This window comes from Lepidochelys olivacea (genome assembly GCF_965140295.1).
Source record: "Lepidochelys olivacea isolate rLepOli2 genome assembly, chromosome: 15".
NCBI lineage: Eukaryota > Metazoa > Chordata > Testudines > Cheloniidae > Lepidochelys > Lepidochelys olivacea.
Genome location: NC_140425.1, coordinates 20097462 through 20124372, shown reverse-complemented (window position 1 = coordinate 20124372; position 26911 = coordinate 20097462). Strand labels below are relative to the sequence as shown.

Genomic DNA, 26911 nt, shown 5'->3' with positions numbered 1-26911 from the left:
ACCCAAGTCTGTTTTCCTGCTATTTATAAGAGGAATTTGATGAGACCAAATCCTGCCCGTAGCTCCCCGTCCTTTTTTTTTCTTCTCACCTCTAAAATGTTTTTTCCCTCTAGCGCCTATTTTCTCCCTTTGAGTGGGAAAAGTGGGACAGTTCCTCTCTGATGAAACACCAGTGGTTTAACACTGTAAATCTTCTTCCTCCTCAAGTCTCATTTTCCTTCACGCAGCCTTGCTCCTCTGACAGCTCCATGTCTGCATAGATTCCCCCAGTCCCACTGCCCACACTCGCGTGTCCCCCACATGCCTGCTCACCCCTCCTGGCTCACTGTACATGACCGCTCACTTGCACTAGGCTCCTCATGGCACTGCTGCTGCTCTGGGCGGGAGTGGGGAGGGGGAGGGGAGCGGGAGGCGTGAGCAGGGATGTTTGTGGAGCCAGTGGGTGACTGGAGCCCTGGGGAGCAGGAGAGCTGGGAAGAGGGGTGCTTGGGGGAACGGGTGATAATGTGGGAGGGAACCTGAGTTGTGTAGGCAGATGGGGTGTAGGAGCAGTTGGTGCCTCTGCACTGAGGCATCAGCGCTTGCAGGGTTCCTCTGACACTGCGACCTCTGCTCCCCAGTGCCACAGCGGTGCCGTAGGGGCCCTTCATCACTAGACATCGTGGAGCAGAGACACTCTGCTTGATTCATGGGAAAACGGTGTCAGCAGTGCTGGGGGGATGTGGTGTCTCCCTGCCAGGGTCTGGTGCTTCCCGTGGTATTGGTGCTGCAGTGTGGTGGGGAACCAAGCCAGCACCTGGAGGGCCTTTGAAGAGCCAAGACTCAGCATTTAGGTACAATGCACCTTTTACCCCAGGACCCCTGCACAGCCACATTTCTCCCACCCCTTATGTGCAAGCCTGTTTCCCCCCCCCCCCCTTACAGATCTCACTCAGATTGTTGTGGTCAATTAGAGGAATAGGGGCTCGTGTGCTTAATTTTAAAATTCCTGAAGTGCCCTGCATCTGAGATGCTATCAGAACATGTGTGCGAGAGAGAGAGAGAGAGAAGTTTGGAGTTTATGGGGCTGTGGTGGTTTAGTTACAAAGTCCAAAGAAAAGTGAAGACAACTGGCAATGTTTTACAAAAGGGGATGCATCCTACATCCCAAACTCCTCATCCCCAGCCCCACCCCAGAGCCCCCAACCCCAGCCAGAGCCCTCACCCTCCCCCACTCCCCCAGCCTGGAGCCCCCTCCTGCACCCTGAGCTCCTCATTTCCTGCCCTACTCCAGAGCCCGCACCCACAGCCAGAGCCCTCACCCCCTCCTGCACCCCAACCCCAATTTCGTGAGCATTCATGGCCCGCTGTACAATTTCTATTCTCAGATGTGGCCCTCGGTCCAAAAAGTTTGCCAACCCCTGAGTTAACACATGTTGGTCCAATAAAAGATATTACCTCACCTACCTTGTGTCTCTAATATCCTGGATGAACACAGTTACAACATGCCAACAACAATGGATGCTTTTGTAATACTGTAATATATATATATATGTGTGTATGTGTGTGTGTGTATATATATTGTATATATATATGTATATTTTACACACAGGCACTTGTCTTTGGTGAACTTGCCTACTGTAGTGCCCTCAGTTTGCTTTTGAAATACTAGTAATAACCAATGCAATCAGCAATTTGATCTCTTGCAGGTTGAGCTCATATTTGTTAATGTTCAAAGATTACCAGCATTCAGATTTGCAAAGTGCTGTGCTTCAGAAAGTAAAGCTCTTTCCCTCTGACCTGTCTAAAGTGTTTAAGCACATCTTCAGAGGCAGGATTCTCCCTGTCAGGACTACTTATGGGCAGTTAAAACAAGTCACTTAAACCCTTCCATAGCTGCTGTTTATTAAAAAGAGACTGGAGCTCAAGAAAGCTATTAGTATGCTAAGGGACTTGTGCTGTCACTTAATTTTGATGCAAATAATTTACTTTAAATCAGTGCTATTAAGCATCAGAAATATTTCTCTGAAGGTGTTTTGCCTACTGATAGAATAACCTCATTTCAAACTGAGCTCTGAGGCTTCATGTGGCTTCTCCTCTTCATTGGAAAGTTGCCCCAAGTGACTTAAGGTTCATGTACTCTTGTTAGTAGTACTGCTCCTTGAGACTTCAGCAGGCAGACTATCTGCTAAATGGACATCTAGTTGTTTACCATGAGGTCAAGCAGGGGTAGCAGAACCCTAGTTGACATTTGCACCCAGTTGTGAGTTTTATGAAGATGCCATCATGTGACCAAGATCACCCAAAGTTGTTATTTAGAGGGATGATTTATAATACCTGTCCAAACCTGGGAAAATAACCCTAGCTGTTTAGTGCTAAGACTGCTGCGGTAACATTGAATGTAAATTTTTGGTTCTCTTTGTTTTTGATGGCTGTATGCAGCGTTAGAATTAAGAGACTACTAAAGTGGTGATCGTTCCTTCTCAGAGGCATCTTAAAAATTGACTCCACTAATGTGATAAGCTAGCATTCTGGATAGCATTGCAGAGCACATTTTACAAAGATAAACAGAATGATACAGCTTAGGCAGGAAGAAAAGGCAAATCAAATACAAGCCACAAAGCAGAGAGCATATTGCGTCAGGTATTCAATAGTATGAAACCTCAAATCCAATACTTACTTACTGCAGTTTACAAACTAATAGTCTCCTGTATGCTACACTCAGCAGTTCCCTGGCTTCTATCAAACAGTTATATTTTGCAGATTATTCTATCGCACAGGGCATTACCCAGTGAATTTACACCACCTCTGTGATCTGATAGATCCATTAAGCTCAGTCTGAAAGTTTCAGATGCCATCATTGAGCATACACAAGAAGGAAGATAAATCCTTGTAAAAGGAGCATGAACACCTCACAGGAAAGGCAAAGCAATCTCTTTCTATATATTTTGGTGTCTGAGGGCATGATCCAACACCTGCTGAAGTCAGTAGGACTCTTTCAGTGGATGTTTGGTCAGCCTCTAAGACTGTGAGCACAGCTGAGGAAAGTCCCATCCCTGGTGAGGTTTTGAAATTGCATTGAAACTGATATTGAAATTATTATTGCCTGAGGCCTTGATCCTGGAAAAACTTACTCGCATGCGTAAATGTATGCACCTTGGTTTCAATGGGACTTCTCCTGGTGTGTAAAATTGAGAACATGCTCCCTTGTGCCCCACCAATTAAAAACGAAATAGTTCACAAAATGGAATTGGTGGAAGTCAGATTGGCACTTGGCTGTGGGATTATTCATAGATCTATCTTGTGAGTTACTCAAAGAAATTGACTTGTCAGGAGCTGTTTTATTTCTGAAAGCTCAGCATGATTTTAAACAACTCTTTTATTGACCCAGGCAAATAAGTTTTTTTTTGTTTTTTTGTTTAAATAGGCCAATCAGAATATGCTTATTCAGTAATAGCACTGTGGGCAATTGTTATTGCATTACATGGTGTCCAGCAGGCAGAAATGACTATGGTAAGAGACATTGCATGGTTGCTGTAATAGTTTGTCGTGGTTTCAAAGTACATGTGTTTGCTGTGTCTGAGAACTTATTTTCCACGTGTGCTTTGGTTTTGCCATTGCTTTGATAGTCTAACGAAGTCCTGTGATGATTTTCATTCTCACAAAAAACATTTATGTAATATGTAAGAAGTGGTATTTAGGGTTGTGGTGGGTTTTTTTTTTAATAGAAACCTTTGATATTTAGTACTTGTGGCACCTTAGAGACTAACAAATTTATTTGAGCATAAGCTTTCGTAGCTCACGAAAGCTTACCCTCAAATAAATTTGTTAGTCTCTAAGGTGCCACAAGTACTCGTTTTCTTTTTGTGAATACAGACTAACACGGCTGCTACTCTGAAACCTTTGATATTTAGTTATAGTTTAAGTAAATTATACAAATAAAACTGCTCTGAGCAGCAGCTGTGTGTATCACATGGAAACACAGCCCTTCACTTCAGCTTCATTGAGTGGGACATATTCTACCCTTATTTGCACTTGGGTAACCTCCTGCTTTGCGTGTGGGTGTATGTATATAACGAAAGGGCTACATTCATGGTCAAGGGATTATGCATGTAAACTATGTCACTTAATTATCTCGGTGTAGGTAAAACTGCAAAACACCCCTGCTATGGACACAGTTATACCAATATAAACATGCCTTATACTGGTATAGTTTATTTTGGTTTGGGAGTTTCACTTCCCAGCTCACTGATGGATGAGAGTTAAGGCTCCACCTTCGTCCTATACATCCCTATTCACCTGCTCTAGAAAGGAGTTGGAAGAGTAGCTAATGCAGGGATGGAGCTTACTCTCCTTATGCCCAGTCTCAGGTTCTGGGTAGCTCATGCAGAGACATAAGAGGTATGTCTACACAGCACCTGCGGCTGGCCTGTGGGGCTTGGGCTACAGGGCTGTTTCATTGCTGTGTAGACATTCAAGCTCGGTCTGGATTCTGGGACCCTCCCATCTGACAGGGTACTAGTGTCCAGGCTCCAGCACGAGCCTGGAAGTCTACTCGGAAATGAAACAATCCCGTGAGCCCCAGTCGGATAGCACTGGCCAGCTGCAGACGTTTAGTTGCTTTGTAGACATACCCGGGGTGGTTCTTATTCCCCATTATGTCCATGTGCAACTGCACAGTTCAACTCACAATCTAGCCCTGAATGGAAGGGGAATGTTTTAAAATGCCACCTTAATTATAACTATATATTGTGTTACTGCAGTGCCTGTGAGTCCTTGCCAAGGACCAGGACCTGTTTTGGTAGGCACTATACAAAGAACTCTTGTTGTTTATTTTGATCTAATGCCACCTTGGAAATGGTGGAAGATACTTGGCCATCAGCAGCAGCTGGGAATCCAAGCACTTGTTAATTTCAGCTGCTGGATAGTAACTCATCTGTCTGTCAGTGGAGAAAAAGACTTCCACATTTTGACCATCTGCCTCGTTTATTACCAAATGTTAGTTATAAGTTACTACAGTAGTAAACTAAGAAAACATTTTCTCTGTTTATGAAAACAGAACGCTTTCTGCATAAATTTTAATTAAAAAAGAACATGTAATAATTTTTGGATTGAATCCAATTTTGTATGCTGTTTAAATAGACAAAATTATTTCCATCAGGCTTTTAGCTCAAGGTTTGTAACTGCTGGATCATTTCCCTTTTCATGAGTTTCTGAGTTTTAAAATGGTTTATAAACTTTAGTGAAATTATTTAGAAATGGATTTCATGCAGAATGGTTAATAAATGAATAACACACCCGTGTAGTGAAATCAGTCTTGTTTGCATCTCAAGCAGCACAAATTTAAATGAAATGCGGGGCCTTGCATAAGAGAAGTCATTTTAAACATGGGTGATGTTTTTCAACCAAAGCCACCTCCAGTATCCTTAATTTTTCACAGGGATATCTTTGGCAGCAAGGAAGATTTTCAGGGACTGATTTGAGGTACATAATTGGAGCACTAAGACTACACACACTAAGTGTCACTTAATGGATGAGACTCATTTAATTGTAGGCTGCTCAGGAATAACCCAAGAAACACTTCACTGGTAGCTAAGGCAGAAGTGTAATTAAACTTCTGCGTGAGTGTAATTAGGCTGATTGCAGAGAAAGAGAAAGAATTCATAAGGTTTTAAGTCTTAAGTTTTAAGGTTTTAAGTGTGGGGAGTCATATTGTCTCAACTGCCTTGTCTCTGAGCTTGTGGCATAATAGTGTTGAACTTGAACAAGAAAATAAGAAGAACAGGAGCACCACCCAGATATATATGTTACTTACCTTGTGGCATTTTGTAGTTTATTTAGGGCTTGATCCAAGCCCTTTGAAGTCAAAGGGAGTTTGTTCACTGACTTAAGTGGGCTTTGGATCAGGTCTATTATGAATAGGAGCTAGATCAGCCAGTCCATCGTGAAAAGTGTGTCTCTTTAAAGGGACATGTCATTTCTTGCTGGGTAGCATGGTGTCAAGCCTAACATTTCTGGAGAATAGATTTTTGCCCTGCTCACTTCTCATCAGCAGGTACTGTGTGCTCAGAATCTGACTCAAAGCCTGTTGAAGTCAGTGAGTGACCCAGTGAACTTTGGATCCATTTCCTCTGCTCAGGTGGCCAGTAAAATATTCTGAATGGTTGCTAGCTAAAATAGGGGCCGGATCCTGCCATTTGTAGAGACCTGCAAGCATCCACCAGTCCCACAAATTAAAAAGGAGTTGAAGGAGCTCAGCACTCTGCAGGACTGGGCCCAGAGAGGTCAGTCATTGCGATTAATAAAATGGAGTCCCGGTGGAAATAGAACTTACATGGCCTTTCTGAGGCCCTGGCTACTCTGCAAATACAACCATGACAGTTACAGCATGGTTAAGGTCCAGTCTATGCTGCAAATTAGGACCATCTTTATAATCAGGTTATGGACTAATGTGGTGTTACCAGGCTCCTGAACACAGTTACATTTGCAGTGTGGATAGATCCTTAAGAATGAGAGTTATAAAATCAGTGTATTTAAAGTGATGGGTTGCCAAACTGGGACCTGCTTCTGAGGCAGAGGACTCCCAACTTCATTTAAAGGCAGCAAATTGGGGTTACATTTTGTCCTGACTTAATCTTCGGTGTTTGCATTTGGAGGCTTGCAGGGGGCATTCGGATAGTTGGTGATAAAAGACTGAAAATTAGTATACTTTTTATTTTTTTTAAACTTTTTCATGGTGCTGTGTTTTTTGAAAAATGGTCATGCCTTTTTTATATTCAGTGTAGCAGATGCTGTCCAGGTAAATTGACTTGGTGTCAGACATGTTGCTGTGCAAGTTGTTTTATCGAACATATATTATTAAAGCGTAAACTATTAAATTCCCTAATTGATACACATCAGAGTTCCATTAACTACAAATTAGCTGCTTGGTTTTTGTAATGTAATGACTTAAAATATTAGTGTTTTTTTCTTTAATAAGATTCTATTATAAAAACTATAAATAGCAAATATGGGATGTAGAAAAATAATTTTAAGCCTTTTGATACATTGTCCCTATTACAAATAGACAAGCCTGACTACAGCCCTATATTTGATTGTTTTTAATCTCCCTATTGAAATGTTTTCAGAACTTCCAGGATATTTTATCTTGCCTATTAATAGTGTAAAAGTGCATCAGAATATAGGAAGACAAACCATACACAGTGTGCTGTATCAGTTTGGTTACCGATGAAAAGCTGACATTCCACATTCTTCCTTGTCAAAGAATCACCTTTTAGCATGCTGTACAGTAGAAATGAGGTTATGTTTAAAAGATTAACGTTTACACTCTGAAGCTCAGTTGGATGAAAATCTCTGTATTTGCTTTGAAAATACTCTGGCTTCCTGCATTAATAATTTATTGGCAGCTATCTTCTTCAGATGCAGTTGCTCAGTGGGTTGGGTTGTGGTATATATTTTGAACAGCTTTAGAACAAGCTGGATTCAGTTTTTACCAGTCTGGTTTTGAGAAATGCCGTCTAGCGTTTTTCTACATTGATTTAAGATGTCATAGAGAAAGGAAGAAATATGCAACTACACAGAGTGCTAAACAAATCTTTTGAAATACCCGAGACAATTTTGGTCTTCATACTTCATTGGCATTATCTTTCAGCCATTTAGGGTATGTCTACACTACAATTAAACACCCACGGCTGGCCCATGTTAGCTGACGTGGGTTTGTGGGGCTCATGCTGCAGGACCATTAAATGGTTATGTTGGTGCTTGAGGTCCCAGAGCCCGGGATCCAGCCCGAGCCCGAATGTCTACATCACAGTTTTACAGCCCCGCAGTCTGAGCCCCGCGAACTTGAGTTTGAGAACGTGGGCCAGCCGTAAGTGTTTAATTGTAGTATACAGACTTGCATTACTGTCTTAGGCTATGTAAGCCTACGATGGTCCATCCACTGCATATTTTAAGCCAAGAAACCCTGTAGCTACTCTCCCATATGCTGGTCAGGCATGCAAGATGTTATGGTTATATCTACACTGCAAGGGTAGTCTATTAAGCCCAGGGTTAGTGGGACTCAAGTCAGCTGACCCTGAGTTTGGGTTAGTGCAATTTGTGTGTAGACGCAAGTGGGGGTTGGATTTGTGCCTGAATTTGAACCCTGGGCTTACATTGCAGTGTACACATACAGTCAGACTGACTAATTTTCCATTGTAAACAAAATTACAGGACATTTACACATAGTCTGTTGGAGAAAATAATTGGGAGAAATTTGCATAAAGATTTACAGGTCTAACTTTTTAAATTATCTATTACAAATTTAACCTCCAAAACTATCAGCCATTTTGTCTGTAGAATGGATGGTGCAGGAGATAGACATAAATGTTTCTGCATTCTGTTACCTAGGTAACTGGCTCCAGTCCTGCCCTGCTTGGTGGTGACCAAAACTGTCCGACAGCTGTGCAGTGACTTATATGAAATGGGTTGGTGGACTCAGTCCAGTTCCCAGTGTGCCAGCATCTGTAATCATACTTGGCTCTATTTGTTGGCCGTCTCAGTAGAGAAGCCAATGATTAATTCAGCACAGAGCCTTGAACTGTCCTCTCACCCCAAGAGCTGGTCCTTTATGTCAGTGCTGAGACTCATTTGGATACTGGGGATGCTCACATCTCCGTTGTTTATGCTGGACTTATTCTGTGGATAAATAGATGACTTAGGTCTCCAGGACAGTCCATCCAGCACCAGCTCTACATTCACTGGAAAATAACATACATAGAGGATGTGCCTCCATCCACTGGTCCTTGACGCTAGTGCAATGTATATGACACAAATACAGCTCAGGATTCGAATCCCTAGCCCTAGTCACTTTGTCACTAGGTGATTTGTTTTGTTAAGATATCTTACAGGTTTTGTCTTCCCTGAGGGGGAAAAGAAGTGTTCTTAACTCAAGTTAATTAACTTGAGATAAATAATGAAATGGTGATTTTTCACACAAGTTAAAATCAAGTTAAAGCCTATATGCGCTCCCATAATGTGACCTGCTAACTCATGTGAAAACTGCAACTTGTCTTTGTTAGTATTTTCTTTGAGTTAATTAACTTGAGTTAAGAGCACACCTTTTTCCTGCAGTAAAGATAAGGCCACAGTTACAACTGAATGCTTGTTCCCTAATCCTGAACATCAGTTTACTGTGGTGAGGGTTATACAGGTCCGTCAGATAGCTGCAAGGGATATTCATTATCTGCTGCCACAAATGAGTCATCTAGTTTCTTAATATCAGTATGAATCCATTCTATATAGACCTTGCAAGTTATTTCTGAAGCTAAAATCTCTTTTTGCTTCACGTACTCTTCCTTCTGTGCAGAAATTACCAAGTACAGTACATCAGGTTGGTTGAAGGATGTATTTGGAAGGTGTTTTGATTGAACCTGAAAGTGTTCTCATATGTGTAGTGAGGTCATTGCTTTCTGTGGCTCATCAGGATTCACTTAGGTTTTAAGACTTGCTTATTCAGCTGCTTCTTATAAAAGCAATAGCAAAAGAATTTTTCAGTGCTCATTGTAGCACTTTTCATCCTCAAAGAAAATCATAGGCATTAATTAACTGACCTTCACCACATCCTGCTGAGACAAGTAAGCATTATAACCATGTTACACCAGGGAAACCAAGGCACAGAGTGGGTGGGTTACTTTCCCAGGACTGCACAGGCAGTCAGCTCTGTAGCTTGTATTAGAATTTAGGAGATCAATCTATTTTCCAGCCTTGTGCACAGACCACTAATTCATGCTGCGTGCTTTCACCCAAAACTATTGCCTTTGGCCACCCATCCACCTACAGCCCACTCTTCAGGGTGAGGACCTCCTGGGATGGGAAGATGGATCTCTGTCAGGAGTACATCTTTTGGATGTTGAGGAGCAGAAGAGGAGAGCTGGATACTTTTACTGCTGATCTTTCTGAAAGGGCAGTTTTAATATTCTCCACCTCTAGAGACAGCGTGTGCGCCCTGTACTTCTGGTAAGGAATTCTTTCTGAGGCTGTTATACAGGTTGGGGTTCAATCCACATATGGAGCAGAAGTACAGAAAATAACTTTGGCAGACTGGAACTTAAGTCCTGCCTTCAATGGGAAATAGAGCCTATGTATTTGCTCATTGCTGGCTCACCTGCACATCTACCAATGTGATATATGCCATCATGTGCCAGCAATGCCCCTCTGCCATGTACATTGGCCAAACCGGACAGTCTCTGTGCAAAACAATAAATGGACACAAATCTGACACCAGGAATCATAACATTCAAAAACCGGTAGGAGAACACTTCAACCTCTCTGGCCACTCAGTAAAAGATTTGAGGGTGGCAATTTTGCAACAGAAAAGCTTCAGAAACAGACTCCAAGGAGAAACTGCTGAGTTTGAATTAATATGCAAACTAGAAACCATTAACTTGGATTTGAATAGGGACTGGGAGTGGCTGGGTCATTACACATACTGAATCTATTTCCGTAAGTTAAGTATCTTGTCAACTGTCTAAATGGGCCATCTTGATTATCACTGCAAAAGTTTTTTTCTCCTGCTGATAATAGCTCATCTTAACTAATTAGCCTCTCAGTTTGTATGGAAACTTCCAACTTCTCTGTGTGTGTGTGTGTGTGTGTGTGTATATATATATCTTCTTACTGTATGTTCCATTCTATGCATCTGATGACGTGTGCTGTAGCCCACAAAAGCTTATGCTGTAATAAATTTGTTAGTCTCTAAGATGCCACAAGTACTCCTGTTCTTTTTGCGGATACAGACTAACATGGCTGCTACTCTGAAACCTTCCCTTCTTGGGTTTCTCTGTACCATTTAGTAGGGTGTGAAGGTCGGGGGGAGGGGGGGAGAGATGGAGATGGATACATTTACATTTGATTTTTCAATCAGAAAAATATCTGCAGCTTTTGGAGAATCCACACAGTGGCAAGATGCAGATACTCTATAGCTGTCTTCTTTGTGACCAGCCTAGAATTCTCTCTCCCTGCTCAGTTCTGTTAGCACCTTAAGTATCAAAGTGATAGCAATCAGAGTTCTCTATGGCATTCACGGCAGCAGTGAGGCTGAAAAATAGTGGCAATTTTGGGAACAGTCCCTAGGGTCAGGGAAATCCCCCACAAAAGCCTGAACCTCAAACCAAAAGTCCCCACTTGGTTTGGTTCTGACCAAACTTACATCCCATGAAGTATTGCAGAAGTAACAACTAGCAGTTACTATAAATCAGTGGCCTCAAACTATGGTTCCTGGAGACCTTCAAGGTTACCTGTTAATTTTCCACAGTAATTGTGAAGCATAAACAGTTGAAACTGGAAGTGCCTCTGCCATCCTGTGCATATGTCACACTTCAGGCAGAGCTCTCTGGCATCTCTGCACTGAGCAGATTTGTCTTCCTTCACATGTTTGGTTGTTGCATGGGAACTGAAGTACACTGAAGAGCACCGTTCTTTGTCGGGTGCTGCTTCGGTAGAAATTCAACCCTGATCAAACTGGCTGGCAGCACCTGTGCTGCAGGTGGAGTAGTAAGCCCAGAGGAGAATAGAACTAAACTTCAGAGTGATCTGGCAAGATTAGTGCTCTTACTGCTTGCAGCATAGGCTGCAAGCAGTAAGAGGAGATCCTGTGGCTGGTGCTACATTTAAAAAGTGTTGCTGTTGTAACGGTTGGTTATAAGTGTGAAAAAAATAAGTCCCTTAGCCAAATGCTGCTGTGCTGCCAAAAGCAAAAAGTCTGTTATATTTCCTTTGGGGAACTGGTTTCAGCTACACCGGCAAAAGCGCTATACTTGTCTTCACTGTACTGGCAAACCCTTTCTGATGTAGGCAGGGCCTGTCCTAATAAATGTGCACCCAAGGAGAGAATATACTGTTAACAGCTTAGACAGAAAGTGTGGTGTGTGGGGATTGGGGTGGGGAGTACCAACAAACAAGCAGCAGCTCCCCCTCGGTTAAGGCAAGTTTAATTTGTCCTGACGTTACCCTTTTTTAGGTGACCATTACACTGTTGTTGCAGGGAAGCTGTGGGATAGGGGATTGCCGTGGAATGGTCTGCGAGAGGACCCCTGTGAATAAGGGGTCTGCAGAGGGGTAAAGTCTGGGAACTACTGCTATGAGGAATTTGTGTGCTTTCCCCTCCTGATCGCAAGGTGACTAACAAACAGCTGCCAAGTTTGGGACAACTTTGACACTTTGCACCAGTGAGCGATAGTCTGTCATTTTCCCCCTCAGGGTGCCCAGAGCAGTTGGAGGGGAAGGCAGGATCCTGGGGCTGAAGGGAGGCAGGGGCAGCTTGGAAATAATTGGGGAGGCTAGGGAGGGGGCTGTGCCTGGAGAAGCTAATGGCAGGAAGAAACAGTGGCAGGGAGTTCATGGGTAGGAGGTGTGAGGCAACCTGGCAGAAGGTGGTGGTTGGGGTGGGAGACACTGGAGCAGCCTCCTCATTATGCCATTGCTTCCCATCCCATTATCCATCTTCTGCTCCATCTCATTAGTCTTGTCCAGCCTGTCCCCCCTCCTGTCTCTTCCCCTGCCCGTACTCCTTCAGTTCCTGCTCCTCCCCTCCCCCACCTGTCCTTTTCTGGCCCTGTTCACCCCAGGCCTCCCCACCCTCTGGCCCTGTCCCCTCATCATGTCTGCACTGCTGCTTCTACTTTTGTTACGGTCAGTGGAGCTGAACAGGGGATACAAGGGTGGGAAATTATATTAAAATTGATATTGATTAATATTTGTAATGCAGCAGCTCCAGTGAATCAGGGTTTAATTGTCCTCGGTGCTATACAGACATAATCAGTGGCAGTCCTTGTCTAGAAGAGCTTTAGAGAAAGCTCAAGAGAAAAAATTCCTACTATAGTCAAGGTCTTAGCCTTTCCCTTGCTACTTTTGGTCTTTTTTGCACTAGATCTTTTTTTCACCTGAAAGAAAACAGAGTAGGGCCATGTGAAAATGCACTGTCCTGATTTGCTCCTTGTAACTGTTCAGCTATCTTTAGCAGTGGTTTTCAAGCTTACTGTTAGGGGTTTATGAAATGGAAGGGTCTGTCTGCCAGGTGCTAATAGGTTGTGTGACTACCACGGCTTGTCTGTCTTTGACTTCTAGCTCAGATGACTCTTCCAGGCCTTAGTAAGTGGAAAAAACACCATCTGGCTTCTTTTGCTAAATGCTTGGATATTTGCATCTTTAAAGCTGCTGTCCCTTTACCATTTGTGAAAGCCTAGGGAGTCATCCACCCCCCTTTTCTTTTCCTGAGCTAGAAAATCCATCTTACTGTCTTATTTACAGCCCTTTGCTCCAGGCATGCTTTGTCAGTGTGCGTTAACTGTACAGAGCTGACATAACACTCCACAGTCATACTTTACTGACTCCTTCTTTATAGACTCCTGATAATTCAGGGGAGAGAATTCAGGTGATCGCTCATTGAAATATATTATCAAGAGGGTTGTTTTTTCTTCAAAACAGGATACACACACACACGACAATCGACCCACTTTGGTACAGTTCAGGGTACTCATGTTAATTATGAAACTATAACATGGGGACATATATAGATATAGTTGATTTTGCTGTGCACAAGTTTAACAGTAGCAGCAGTTAACTGGAGAGGTAACTAACTGCATTTCTCTACTTGGTTGAGAGATTGTTTTCGCATATATAGATAGATACTTAGCTGAGGAGAGCTGCAGAGAGCCCCAGGTGAGGAGAGCTGCAGCAATATTCTCAGCCTCTTGTGATATCATGATTTCAGAACCTGTTGAGGTTCAGAAGTTTGTTTTTGTTCTACAGTGGAACAAAACCAAAATCCTTCAAATTTTTTTGTGAAGTAGACTTGTGTCGAAACAGCCGTTTTTGGATCAGAAAGCTGGGATTTTCATTTTGGGTCTCTCTCTCATCAGAAGTGACCAGAGAACTCTGGACCTCGGACACCTTCTTGCTGGAAAAAGTCACTGAAATGGATACGGCTCCACATATTGTTTTGGCTTTTGTGAAACAGCACAGTTCAGCCTTGCTCTAGTCATGATCAAAGTCTCCCCTGCCCCCCAGCCAAAAAACCCCAAAACCCAAAAGTTGTTATATTAAAAACAGAATAACAATGTTGAGGCCATTTTTACGGTCAGCTTCTCCAAATGGAGCTATGACCGTTTACACCAGCTGAAGATCTGGCTCCTTACATCATAGAGGTGCGAAACAAAGAGCAAAACCACAGATTGTATTTTATTTGTTTTGAGTTTCACCCTTTAACATAACACCTCTGCCATTGCAAAAAATGACGCCATTTCTTCTCTAGCCATAAAGAGCAACCTCCAAGCATAATGTGCCTTAAAACCAGGCCCCCCAGGCATTCATTCAGTATGTGCTTAGGCCCCAAGCCAGCAAAGATTTATGCACGTGTCTAATTCTGTTCACATAAGCAGTTCTGTTGAAGTCAACAGGATTACTCATATGAGTAAGTCTTTGCAGGATAGGGCCTTAGATGGGAAGATAGTAAGACACATACAAAAAAAAATCTGCACCACGTGGATATTGCTTGGAGCTTTTTCATCCAACTACAACCGGTCCTAACCCTTCATAGTTTGAAACCTAACACAATCACAGGCTGTGGGTGTGCAACTTCAGGCTTGTGTTATGAGGATGTCCATAAGTAATACTCCTCCGTTGTTTGTAAGCTTTACCGCTCATATTTTGACAGCAAGTGGAGTTATGAATTCCTAGTTGTCAGGCAATGCAAGCTATAACAAATGTGACTCTTGCAATTAAAACACTATCTATTGATGTGGGTAAAAGTTCTAGGGTTACTTTTTTTCTGAACGCGTGTGTGAGTGACTCAGTGTCAAGGATTGATCTATCTGTGGTGAGTGAGGCATAACCCTTTGTGGGAATTTGACCATTCCTGTGGACTTCTAGTATGACTTAGTGCCAGCTGCACATGTAAGACAACTGGAAAGGGAGATGTTAGAATATATTAAAATGCAGTTTGCTAACATGTGCCTAGTAGTATAAAAGGTGTGTTGACTACACGGGAGGACATAAATGTGCTCACAATGCCCAGCTTTTACTTTTACCCAACACATCTTTCTTAAAGGCATAAAAGATTTGCATCATCTCTGTATTGCTGCTACTGTAATTAGGTGCCTGATCAAAAACAAGATTGTATTGTTTGGAATACAATCGAACAAAGTTCTGGGCACTTGACATTCCCTAATGATTCTCAACTGTGGAAAGATCACAAAAAGTGACTGGAATATGGTAAATCAAGTTGGTTAATATTACACTAGAGCAGATAAGATATAAGAGTGAAATGTCCCTGAGTTTTTACCTCTCTTATCAGTCTCTTTAATAGTCATGATTTTAAATTGAGTAACCTGCTGTATCATAAAATAATTTACCACTTCTTTGGTGCATGATATCATTTTGCTTCCTATTTACTGTCAGTTTGTTAAGCGTGGAAAAAAAAAAGTCAAAGGTCAGTCTTCTGTTTTTTCTCGGAGCCTGACGCTTTGTTTTTCAGATTACAGTAGTAAAGGCTGCTCATAATGTGATATGGCTTCCACTTTCCTAAACAAGATTTAAAGGGATACGGCCCACACTGAAAGACCTTAAAGTTAGGAGCTCTGGTCTGACCATGGGTCTGGGAGCATGTAGGACTCCTGAGTTAAAATACTAGTTCTTATGCTGCCTCTCTTCATTGCTTTAAACAAGTCACTTTCTGCCTTAGTTTCATTGTCTGTAAAATGGTAACCAGACTTAGTCATGTACCTATTGCACAAGGGTGCTGTGAAAACTTTAGTTAAATGTTTGTAAAGGGCTTTGAAGATTACAAGTTCTAAGTATTATTAATAATTAACCTGCATGAACTTGTACTGTAGCTCTTTCTTCAAGGAGTCCCATACTAAATTTCTCATTCTCATGGTACTAAAAAACCCAACAACCCTGTAGTCTTACAGAAAATATCTTTTGCTTCCTGAGCCAGCTATGTAAACCCTAGTGGGTCATGGAATCTGGCTGTGTAGCAGGTTAACCTACAGTATACGCAGGAACCATGGGCTTGTCCTGGAAGCTAGTAAATACAAACTAGGCAAACTGTGGCTGTAAGCTGTTGGGAGCTGACCTGAAGATGGAGGTTGCATGCAAATGGTTCTGGCCCTGACTTCATGAATATGCGATTAAAAAAAAGTTCTTGATCGTGATTCTCAGTGTGACTGTGGTTCAGGGGATGATGGAAAGACTCCAGTTTTTCCTTGATGATTCAGGTTTCCTTTTTCACCTCCCTACCCTTTTTTCCCCTTGGATCTTTACATTTTAAAAACAAAGAAATAATGTGCTGAGTAGGAATCCCAATCTTCTAGACTGGTTGAGAAATGGAGACTTTCAAATAAATCCATCGGTCCAAATAGAACCCTTTTATTAACAGTCCTAGGATGATAAAGCCATGCCTTTGTTAAGCCAGGGAGACCCAGAAGTAGACGCCAGCAGCTCTCAGAACCCAATGTAGAAATAGTGACTTAAAGAAGAGCTCTATGTAAGCTCGAAAGCTTGTCTTTCTCACTATAAGAAGTTGATCCAATAAAATATACTACTTCACCAACCCTGTCTCTCAAATATCCTGGGACCAGCATGGCTATAACACCACTGCATAGAAATAGACCTATCAGCCAAGATGTGAGACGGATGGGTAGGATCCCCTGGGGGACTAACATGAAGGGGAAAGGAGTCCAGGAGAGCTGGCTGTATTTCAAGGAATCCCTGTTGAGGTTACAGGGACAAACCATCCCGATGTGTCGAAAGAATAGTAAATATGGCAGGCGACCAGCTTGGCTTAACGGTGAAATCCTAGCGGATCTTAAACATAAAAAAGAAGCTTACAAGAAGTGGAAGGTTGGACATATGACCAGGGAAGAGTATAAAAATATTGCTCGGGCATGTAGGAATGAAATTAGGAGGGCCAAATCGCACCTGGAGCTGCAGCTAGCGACAGATGTTAAGAGTAACAAGAAGGGTTTCTTCAGGTTTGTTGGCAACAAGAAGAAAGCCAAGGAAAGTGTGGGCCCCTTAATGAATGAGGGAGGCAACCTAGTGACAGAGGATGTGGAAAAAGCTAATGTACTCAATGCTTTTTTTGCCTCTGTCTTCACGAACAAGGTCAGCTCCCAGACTGCTACGCTGAGCATCACAACATGGGGAATAGATGGCCAGCCCTCTGTGGAGAAAGAGGTTGTTAGGGACTATTTAGAAAAACTGGACGTGCACAAGTCCATGGGGCCGGACGAGTTGCATCTGAGAGTGCTAAAGGAAATGGCTGCTGTGATTGCAGAGCCATTGGCCATTATCTTTGAAAACTCGTGGCGAACGGGGGAAGTCCCGGATGACTGGAAAAAGGCTAATGTAGTGCCAATCTTTAAAAAAGGGAAGGAGGAGGATCCTGGGAACTACAGGCCAGTCAGCCTCACCTCAGTCCCCGGAAAAATCATGGAGCAGGTCCTCAAAGAATCAATCCTGAAGCACTTACATGAGAGGAAAATGATCAGGAACAGTCAGCATGGATTCACCAAGGGAAGGTCATGCCTGACTAATCAAATTGCCTTCTATGATGAGATTACTGGTTCTGTGGATGAAGGGAAAGCAGTGGATGTATTGTATCTTGACTTTACCAAAGCTTTTGACACGGTCTCCCACAGTATTCTTGTCAGCAAGTTAAAGAAGTATGGGCTGGATGAATGCACTATAAGGTGGGTAGAAAGTTGGCTAGATTGTCGGGCTCAACGGGTAGTGATCAATGGCTCCATGTCTAGTTGGCAGCCGGTATCAAGTGGAGTGCCTCAAGGGTCGGTCCTGGGGCCGGTTTTGTTCAATATCTTCATAAATGATCTGGAGGATGGTGTGGATTGCACCCTCAGCAAATTTGCGGATGATACTAAACTGGGAGGAGTGGTACATACGCTGGAGGGCAGGGATAGGATACAGAGGGACCTAGACAAATTGGAGGATTGGGCGAAAAGAAATCTGATGAGGTTCAATAAGGATAAGTGCAAGGTCCTGCACTTAGGACGGAAGAACCAATGCACAGCTACAGGCTAGGGACCGAATGGCTACGCAGCAGTTCTGCGGAAAAGGACCTAGGGGTGACAGTGGACAAGAAGCTGGATATGAGTCAGCAGTGTGCCCTTGTTGCGAAGAAGGCCAATGGCATTTTGGGATGTATAAGTAGGGGCATAGCGAGCAGATCGAGGGATGTGATCGTCCCCCTCTATTCGACATTGGTGAGGCCTCATCTGGAGTACTGTGTCCAGTTTTGGGCCCCACACTACAAGAAGGATGTGGATAAATTGGAAAGAGTCCAGCGAAGGGCAACAAAAATGATTAGGGGTCTGGAACACATGACTTATGAGGAGAGGCTGAGGGAACTGGGATTGTTTAGTCTGCAGAAGGGAAGAATGAGGGGGGATTTGATAGCTGCTTTCAACTACTTGAGAGGTGGTTCCAGAGAGGATGGTTCTAGACTGTCCTCAGTGGTGGAAGAGGACAGGACAAGGAGTAATGGTCTCAAGTTGCAGTGGGGGAGGTTTAGGTTGGATATTAGGAAAAACTTTTTCACTAGGAGGGTGGTGAAACACTGGAATGCGTTGCCTAGGGAGGTGGTGGAATCTCCTTCCTTAGAAGTTTTTAAGGTCAGGCTTGACAAAGCCCTGGCTGGGATGATTTAATTGGGGATGGGTCCTGCTTTTGAGCAGGGGGTTGGACTAGATGACCTCCTGAGGTCCCTTCCAACCCTGATATTCTATGATTCTATGTAGCCCTGTTAATTGTTCCCCAGATGACTTTAGTTTTTTACCTTCTAAAAGATTTGGATACCCACTCTCTTCCACTACAGTAATTCCTGTTTTCCCAAGAAGCCACTCTCCCATATTCGCCCGTTCGAAACAACTTTCCCTTCAAAAACTGTTGATCCCCTCTATGGCTGCAAACCACAGTAATCCAGCTGCCATGCGCTACCAGCAGCACAGGTTAGTTTGGGCTTCCTCAAGCCTATGTAGAGTAGCGCTTCCCAGAAGGGTTGTTGCTGTTATTTATTACTATTATTTTTATTTATTATTATTTATTACTATGATTTTTAGCTCAACCCTACACAGGTGATCAAGTAACCTATCTTGATGTTAGGTTTCAAATCCTTTCCTTTCTTTTCCTACTCCCTATATCAAACCCCAGTTCGAAACACAACTCCAATACATTTAACAAACAAAATGGTTGCCAAGTCTTCACCATACACATTAGATTGTATGCTATATTCCCATCCCCTGCCCTTGGTCTCTCTAGATAGCAAGCCCTTCAGGCAGGTATTTGTCTCTTTTCCATGTTAATATAGAGCTCGGCACAATGGGGCTTCAATCCCAGTTGGAGCGTTTGGGCACTACAGTAATGACAGATGGAGGTGAGAGGGTAAGTTGAGTCTCTGTGACACATTCACTCCTTGAATTTTGATGTGATTGCCAGCAAAGGTGACCATTAGTACTGATTGTGATGTTAGTTTTTGTGACATCAGACATCTGCCTGGAATTGGAAGAGAGAACCAGCACATTTCACATAAGCCATTCAACAGCTGTAGAATTCTTTCCCAAGTATAAATGCTTTAGGTTGTATTGGCTATACCTAGAGCAGAACTACATCACCTGTATTCCAGTGTCTCATGAATAATGTAATAAACCTGCATTATACTGCATTACTTAAGTGTCAGGTATGGTATAGTGGCCAATGAAATGAAATGAACTAGTTTACATTCTCCTCCTTGCAGAAGATTAGCTCCTTCATAATACAGACCTGACAGTCTTCCATAGGAATAAAATGCAAACTATATTTCTGAATCCTCTACCAATTTGGGAATCACATCCCTATTGATCAAGAAACATTGCATGGTACAAAACATGAGGGGATGTATGGGTTAGTGATTGTGCTATGATGTTATGAATACTAAATCTGTGTTAGCAAGACTGTTTGCAGGCTTCAGAAACATCAGACTGCAAATGGGAAGAATGAGTTATTCTGATTCTCAGTTGTCTTCATATACAGTAGATGGTTAACCTTCCTTCTGAATCTTTGCGCAAGAGGTTTAAATTCTCAAAGCTATTGATGAACTTTCATCCCCTGCCAGTTGCGGGGGGCATTTGTGTATATATACACACCTGTGAATGATTACATTGAAAATGTACTCTAAGAAAAGGAAGCATTTGCTAGTAGTTACAGCACACAAATGGAAATCAGGATTTCTGGGTCCTGGATCTAGCTTTGCAACCAATTAAATGTATGACTTTCAGCAACTCACTTAAACTCTCTCTGTGTCAGGTTCCTTTTCTACAGAGTGGACATAATACCTGTGGGGGAAGAGGGCCTTGTAAATTACAACTGTTTGATGTTTGTAAAATGCTTTGATATACTTGGATGAAATGTGCTGTAGGAATGCTTAGTGTTATATATTTGTGTTAAATAATTTTCGTAACTAACCTGGTGACACAAAGAATTTTATTTTATTGTGGGTTCTCCCTAATTGTAACATCTCTGTTAATTTCAATTCCTCCAAAATTTGCTCTTTTCCATCCTTTCTCACTGAGAGAATCTCTGATTTTGCTCCAGCGTCTTTGATGCATTTTTCTTTTCTTTTCTTTTCTTTTTTTTTTTTATTACCCTCATGGGGGAATTCAATTTGCTGCAGTAAAATAATCTTAGTACAGAAATAACAGATATATTAGAAGTATGAATTACCTTGTTGCCAATAAAGGAGAGGTTTTTATTGCTTGCTTATCATGGAGGGCTTGTGTTTATGAGTTCACAGAGTTACAAGTGCATTTCATTAAAGCTGAATTTAACCTGGCCAGATGATAGCAGCAAATGTAGATAAACCATTTGCATAAAGACAGTGCAGGTTCCTCTATCAATGGTAAAAATGTATGAAAGCCCTCTCAGTGCTCTTCGTACCAGACAAAGGAGCTGTCAATATTATCATAATAATAGGCAAATAGCTATTTGTAAAGACTTTGATGATAAAAGCAATAATATAGCTAATCAATAGGAAAGTGCTTTTGGAGCCAGAGTACTATCTTCACCTCAGCAGAACCTCACAATACAATAAAGGAAGAGAGTATGGAAACAAAAGCCTGAATAGCAGCCTGCTCTCCAGGGACAGAACTAGCATCACATGTGCGATATATGCGGCAGCAATCTTAGGTCTCCTCTACACAGGGAAATTGGCCAGAATACTTTCCCATGTGGTCTCTTCTTCCAGAATAATTATTGGGCTTTAAATTCATAACCATTCCGAGTTCTAAAATAACTTCCCTATGTAGATGAGCCCGTAAGTTATAAATCAGGAGTGTCCCAAAATGAGTTTAGGCTATTTCTACACTACACCTTGTTGGCAAAAGGTATGTCGCTCAGGGGTGTGAATATTCCACCCCCCTCAGCAACATAAGTTACACCGACATAAGTCCTTGTGTACGCAGTGCTATATTGGCAGGAAAGCTTCTCCTGCCGACATAGCTTTTGCTACTCTTGGAGGTGGGCTTTTCACTGCCTCGCTGCTGTGCTGTACATATAGACATGGCCTTAGCCAGAGTTCTTGACCAGCATACTTGATTGACTGTGTGACAATGGAATGCTAGAGGGAGAGAGAAGGCCTCAAAGAGGAAGTGACTTTTTGTATGTTTTTATCAATATTACCTGCAAGTAAAAATGAACATTCATGCTCCAGCTGATTCATCTCAACAAAATGAGTTAGAGATTAATGGCAAATTACAAACCTGGAAAATGTCATTCTTGGATCGTGTTGAATTAGGAAGGTGGGAAAAACCTCCACTTGTAGGTTACTTTTTTTTACAGCATCTCTCTGAATTAGACATTTTGAAATAAACTATGTTTTACAAGTGTTCCAGGATTAGGAATGGGGATTCAATTGGACAATGTAGTTCATAGTGGCATTGTTGTAATTCTGTTGAAGTGCATGGAAGTTTGAGCATCAATAAAAGTTGGATCATATGCATAATTCATAAAGTGAAATTATTGTTTCTGTCAGAGATTGTTTGTTTTTTTCAGTTAGTGAATAAAAGAATGAGGTATCCTATTACTCTGGCACATCAAGGGCTGTCAGTGAAAGGGAATATTCCATATAGGCACAAAAAGCAAATGTACTTTTTGAAGTGAACTTTATTCCTTGTATTGCTCAAATACCAGGTTAATTCACTTCATGTGCTTTTGTATTGTGTGTACCAGGAGTTCTTCTGTTGGTCAGAGCCTGCTTTCTCCTTTTATGTGCAATATAGAATAATGGTTGGAAAAGGTCCAAGTCTCCTCTTAAAAGGAGGAGGCCAAGGCAAATAAGAGGAGGTCTCTCCTAATGTTTTTGTTCTTGCTTGAGTACATTAATTTGGATAATGGAAGCAGTGTCTTAATGCCCAAGAACAAAGACCGTCATGACTGAACAGTCACTTGAATCATATTTAAATTCTATCCAGTTCATCCTGCAATTCTTATTATTTTTAAACAGGCATATTGGATTCAGTTGTGAGGCGGTTTGACCTTCAGCTTGTTGCTAAAATGCAGAAAGCTGCTTGTAAACAGATGTTGAATAGACACTAAATGTAAACACTTCCATGCTGACACATTGCTCTACACAGGGTCTGGGTGCAAGCACTATACAGGCAAGAAAATCAAAAGCTAGGTCCAGGTCCACAGGATATTTGTGAAGTTCAGCGGTGATGGTTTCAATGTGCTTTGCTAACCATAGGGATTTGTTTTCAAGGGCAAATACTAGTAAGTTGTTCAGACTCTGTAGAGACCTATGTAGCTTTAATTGAAGCCATATGTGGTGGTGTTGGAGCAGAGGTTACGAGGAGGAGACAGCAAGGTGTAACCTTATTTTTGTTGGGCTACCTGATAAGCAGCTGATTTGATAAGGAATATTGCATCATTGGTTGGACTGCAGGGTGCAGATGTCCTGTGATAAATATGTGTTTATGGCCTATCATAAATGTCTAGAGTGACAGTTTATGGCAGATTGGTTGGGTGCTCTAAATACTGAGTGCAAACATCATAATTGTGCTTTTAAGGGGCTGGTTTGCTGTCTGGTGATGGTGGGGGGAAGAGGGGAGTTGAAAAGCATAGTCCAGTCCTGCTGGGGAGGTGGAACTGCCATTTTGGAACTACTTCAGTACATGGGAGAGATGCTCATTCCTTGCCAATAGCCACCTTTTTTGGACCAATTTGATTCGTGAATCCAATGCCAATAACCGGGAAAAAAACAGTATAATTCCATACACTCACTGATCAACTGTGTGTAACTCCATTCACATAAATAGTATCTTGCCACGCTTTCCAATCAGATACAATCACATGGGAAGATGAAATCACTAATCAAATGCTAGGCTAAAAAATTATGTCTTTCAGTTTAGTTTTGAAATAGCTTTAGAATTTCTAATAACCGCAAGACAAATTACATGTATTAGTACCACAGGACTTTCAGTTAGGGAATAAACAACAGTCCCGCTTACATAGTAAGAGATATTGTAATAGATAGCTACACTAGGTACTTATGTAGCCCTTCCAGTATTGTAGTAGCTGAGCGCATCACATTCTTTAATGTATTCATCTTCACAGCAGCCCTAAGATGTCACAATGTATCATTATTTCCACTTAACGGACTGGGAACTGAGGCAGAGAGAGATTAAAGGCATGTCTACCTGCAGCGTATTGTGGGGCGTGTGATTTCTAAAGAGCACTAGCATGTTGCATACTAATTGGTCTGTGTAGACCCTGCTGGTGTGCACTGAAAGATCCCTTGTGCACTTTAGCAAAGCATTGTTTCAAACAGTACTACATTAAAAGGAATTTTTACTGCGCACCGGCAGGTTCTACACAGACCATTTAGCATGCAACACAGTAATGTTCTTTAGAAATCACACACCCCATAGTATGCATTGCTGCACTGGGTACACACGCCCTAAGTGACTTGCCCAAGTTCATGCAGGAGGTCTGTGGCAGAGCTTGGACTTGAACCCAGATCTCCCAAGTCCCAGAACAGTGCTATAATCACTGGATCATCCTTCATCTCTGTGGAAGCAACTAATATATTAATATGGATCAACTAAATGTAAGGAAAATAATTCTTTGGACATATCTAGGTCACAAATATATGCATCGGGTAATTGAATGGACAAGCAAATGATTGTTGTGTAATTACAGCTTTGCAGTTGAAGGTACAATTTGTGCTGCTCACTGAATTGTTGCATGGGCCTTTGATGCTTGGGCAACCATGCCTGAAACATGAAGACTTTTGCATTGCTATCTGTAGAACAGGTGGAGGAGATTCAACAAGAAAGAGTGGGTTGTCTTGTGCACGTTTGCATTTGTGAGAATAAGAGCTGAATCTAAAAAGAAACACAAGATGAGTCTTCCCATCCCATTTAAAGTGAAATTGGGATACAATATGACATCCCCATCTGATCCAAACAGAAACCAGGAAACTACCAGCCTTTAAAGTTAATGGAAAAGAAAGAGCATATTTGATCCCAGGCTAATGTGGAAGAGACTATATTGTATTTATAGACATTAACATTGCGGGTTGAGCTGGGTAATTTTTCCTGAAATTCAAGATATATTTTTCTGATTAAAAAATATGAAGGCATCCTCTTATTTTTATAACCACGTTAACTGTTGTAATTTAAACAGATTAGTTTGCATTTCACATGCCAGACACAAAGTGCTTTATTAAGAAAAATGTTTTTCTGCATCTGGTTCTGTCTCTTGATTCATTTAAATTGTGATGGAAGAAAGTTTTTGAAACAGGGAAATTCCATGACACTGTTCTCAGCTGAAGCGATTGCTTGTTTTTTGCAGCTGCCAATTTTTTGTGAAAATATGCCAACAAATCTTGCATTCTTGGTTCCTAATTCTGACTGTTCAAACTTGGGGGGGAAAAAATGAAGTGCAATGTTGTTTAATGGTTGTTGCACATGGAGACAGCAACCTATGACTGTGGCACAGTCATTTGTGGTTTAATGGAATGTATAGCAGCATAAAGTAGCCCTAAAGTGAACAGAAATAGCCCCCTGAGACTAAGCCCTGTGCAGAGAGCCTCCCTGGCCTGGGTTGAACTGGCACAGGATTCTTCTCTAATCCTGCTCCCAGCCTTTGGTGTAGCAGCAGATTGGTGGGGTGATGAGGTGTGGCCAGAGTTCACTGCATAACAGCCTGTCCCTCCTCCCCGGGACCAATAGAAAATCATGAAAAGCAAAGTTAGAGCAGACTAGAAACTGCCCTGATGTGCCCTAGAGGCCAGGCAGGGCCCTGTACAGGGGCAAAATATTGGGAGCACAATGGTGGTTTAAAGCTACATTAGACCCCCCACCTTTACTTAGACCCACATACAGGAGCAAAATAATTTGGAATGAGGCCCAGGCAGTGTCTGAAAGGAAATAATATCAAGCCACTAACGTTTCTGTCTGGCTGACAAGTAGCTTCTGTTTTTTTATAGACTAGTTGCCAGCTACATTTGGCAAAAAAATGTTTTTTAAAATGTAGTAATACAAAGCCTGGCTTGGTAGCAGAAATCTGTGACAAGCACAGCTGTATCCTTGCTTGGTGATGCCTGCAGCTAGAAAAGAGGCTTGTGTAAGACTGAGAAAAAGACACAGAAAAAAAGACAAAAAATATTCATCTCTGACTTTCCTGTGATGTGAAGGGATTAAAAGGGAAGTGATGAAGCCATAAGTTTCTGAGCAAATTCTGCTCTGTGATACATGGGTGAAATTCCTTAGGTGTAAATTCCACCGAGTTATACTCCAAAAACAGTTCCATTGAGTTATGTCCATTTAAATCAGGACTGAGTAAGATCCCAGGTCATGTTGATGACCGTTGATTTTGTTTTTTTTCCTTTCCACTCTGAAGTACGTGGTGGCTTCTGCTGCTTCTCATGGTGAATCTATATTAAAACAGGGAAGGCTGCCGCTTGAATTCAGTGAGGAAATAATGCCTTTGATTAAGCAAAATGGTATCAGTAAATGAATTGCACACACCAGAGGGGAGAGCTCAAAGGGCACCTGTCTGTAAACGACAGCAGGAAGTGCACGCTGTTGTAAAAAGCGTGGGGGGATAAATTGACCACGTGTTTGGAAAGAACAGAGGAAGAGAGTGAGGTTACAGGTTAAAGTGTAAAGAATGTTAAAATATTCTCCGCGTATGATGGCTGTAGCTGTGGAGTTGTAATTGCTGAAATTACCTTGTCAGGATATCTTATCAACTGCTGTTCTAGTGATTGTTTGTTTAGATAAGTACCCGAGTGCGATAAAAACCTTGATAACATTCTACAGATTACAGCTCTTTTGAAACTGCTAGCACTTGCTAGGGGCTCAGTCAGCTGCAGAAGAACTAAGGCTGAGTTTCTCCCGCTGCACATCTTGTTCTTTTTTCTCTTCAAGTGTTTTGGAATTTGGAATTTTATTATTGTTTTTTAAAACACACCCCCTCTGGAGTCCTGTATGGATACGGCACATGTAGTACATAGACACGGTGACCTGTGCCGAAGAGGGGAAGTGGATGTTGATGGGAAGAAAACAAACAAGGTACTTCTGCACCTCTTGCAATCTGATTTGACTTAATTGCACGGTACCAGAGTGTCGGAAACAAAAAGGATACCAAAGGCTTAGCAGTTTGGAATCTTTGTGGGGCTGTATTTGTACTTTTAAGAACACAAATTTCTTGCAAAATTTTACTCACCCACAGCAAATATAATATAGTAAAATATTAAGTTTTAAAATTCTCTCCAGTCAGGGTGGCAAAGGGCAAGTGAGTAGTTTTGTGCCCCATCTGATAAAATTTCATGACACATTTGTAAGGTGGAACTGGTAACTCTCCTTTATCTTTCCTCTTTGCAAACTCTGTTACATAG

General features: G+C 42.0%; 1 protein-coding gene across 2 annotated transcripts in view; it reads left to right on the top strand.

Annotated features, from left to right (window-relative positions):
- FBRSL1 (fibrosin like 1) overlaps positions 1-26911 on the top strand; it is a 743463-nt gene that overhangs the window by 260566 nt on the left and 455986 nt on the right. The window lies entirely within an intron of this gene.